This window comes from Sardina pilchardus, chromosome 24 (assembly GCF_963854185.1).
Source record: "Sardina pilchardus chromosome 24, fSarPil1.1, whole genome shotgun sequence".
NCBI lineage: Eukaryota > Metazoa > Chordata > Actinopteri > Clupeiformes > Clupeidae > Sardina > Sardina pilchardus.
This window is the reverse complement of record NC_085017.1, coordinates 12,358,537-12,361,036: the sequence shown is the minus strand read 5'-3', so window position 1 is coordinate 12,361,036 and position 2,500 is coordinate 12,358,537.

Genomic DNA, 2,500 nt, shown 5'->3' with positions numbered 1-2,500 from the left:
GTCCTTGTGTCCTGTTATATTACCTTCCAACTTCTTTCATTTTATCAGCCCGGCCATTTTTACATATTTCACAAAAAGCACATGAACGATTTTTGTAGATTTTTTTTAATTGGTTAAATAAAAACTAAAACCCTATCAGTTCAGCCAAGTGTCTTTCGAAACAAGAAACCCCTCACACCACACACACACACACACGCATACAGTATGCACGCACGCACACTCTCTCTCTCTCTCTCTCTCTCTCTCTCTCTCTCTCTCTCTCTCTCTCACACACACACACACATATACACACACACTCTCCCCCCCTATCTCTCTCTCTCTCTTTCTCTCTCTCATGCACACACACACACACCTCTCTTTCTCTGTCGTCCTCCGTCATTAGCCAGCATCTCAGCCCTCACTCCTCCCTGAGTCCGGCGTGCGACTCCTAAAGTAGAGAGTGGTTCCGAGCGATTAGGTCCCATTATATTGGCCGTCTCCCGCGACACATTCATCGTGTGACCTAACCTTCAGCTGCCGCGGCCGGCCGTAATCACGGGCCTCCTCGGAGACAGGAGCTAATATCCCTAAATGGGATTTCACAGTGGAGGACTGGCGGCCGTAACACTCACAGAGCTGATTGGACAGAGCGAGAGAGAGAAGCGAAGAGAGAGAGAGAGAGAGAGAGAGAGAGAGAGAGGGAAAGAAGAAGAGAGAGGGGAAAGGCAGAAAGATAAAGTGAAGAGGACAGAGAGGGGGAATATTAGCCAGATAGAGGGAGAGAAGAGAGAAAGAAGGCAAGACGCACAGATAGAGTGAAGAGGACGATAGAGAGAGGGCTGAAATATTTGATTTAAAAGATATACAGAAGCAAAGGAAGAAAAATAGAAGACAAGATGTAAACAGAGAGAGATGGGGGCAAACATAAACAAAAGGATAGACAAAATGGAGAGAGGAGAAAGGGAAGGATAAAAAGAGGACAATAGAGTAAAAGAAAGCAAGAAAAAGCAAGGGAGCAGGATAGAGGAGAGGACAGAGTCTCGCGCTCCCCAGAGCCAGACAGCTGAATGGGAGTGTGTGAAGCCGGCGTGCTGAGCCATGGCAGGGCGTGGGAGGGATCAATGCTGTCAATCAGCCCCCTTTCACTCCCATTTAGGCCAATCGATGGACGGATGTCCCGTCACCTCCTAGAGTGTGTGCAGCCTCCCGTCGGCTCCACAGTGCTAAGCTACACACACACACACACACACACACACACATACACTGCAGCCGGGGAGAGAAGATGCTGCCGCCGGGACTGCCAATGCCTGCCTTCGACGACGACGACAACGTAGCCACAGAGACATACCAAGTGTGTGTGTGTGTGTGTGAGAGAGAGAGAGGAGGATGGAAGGAGGAGAGGTGCAGCAGAGAGAAAGCTGGAGGGGGAAGTGGGAAAGAGGAGAGGGGGATGAAAGAAGTGACCGACTGTTACTTCCAAATAGTATGCTGCCCCCTTCTGGCCATTTACAGTACACTTCATGTCAAGAGTGGAGATTTGCCCTGTCACACTAGCAGACAGTTAGTCAGACACACACACACACACACACACACACACACAGTACAGGATTGTCCCTAGAGGTGTTGAGTATTACGTGTTAAGGAGCCAGTCGTCTTCACCGTGTGAGTCCTAGCCTTCCAGACTGACTCACACATAAACAAATAAACAAATAAATAAATAAACAGATTCCTCTCAGGCATCTGATTCAATGCTGCCGGTAAACAACAGGAAACGGGCCCAGAGGATCGCTCCGTCACTTTTGAGTGTGTGTGTGTGTGTGTGTGTGTGTGTGTGTGTGTGTGTGTGTGTGTGTGTGTGTGAGTGTGTGTGTGGGTGGGTGTGTGTTTCCTCTCACAGAGGATCGCTCCGTCACTGTTCCCGTCAGATAGCCCAGCCGTTCATCTCCCACCAACGCCTACTCCTGTGTGTGTGTGTGTGTGTGTGTGTGTGTGTGTGTGTGTGTGTGTGTGTGTGTGTGTGTGTGTGTGTGTGTGTGTGTGTGTGTGTGTGTGTGTGTGTGTGTGTGGGTGGGTGGGTGTGTGTTTCCTCTCTATTCTCTTCCACACTGCCAGAGGATAATCTAATCTGGCGGCTGCTGCTGCTGTGGACGCCTGGCCCAGTGAGTTGGGGGTGACATTCCAGCGAGACGTCACTAGAGGGCAGCAGACCTGCACAGATAGGATCAATCTCAGGGACGCCTCAGTCGAGGAGATAACAGAACACAACACAGCAAGTCACTTCTATGCCACCCCTGATGTACTCAACTGTAAAGGTGCCTTGTGGGGGTCTATGAGCCAATTTCACAGTGTCCAGGTGTCAGGGTAAAACATCTTCCTGTTTCTGTCTTTCCTATAGACTGAGCTGTTCCAGAGGAAGTTAGTTTACACAGTGGCGACATCTTGTGAAATAGGCTCATTCATGAGTTTCATCAGTCCTTTCCACAAGTGTATAAAATCAAGCACCTTGATTATGAATTCAGAC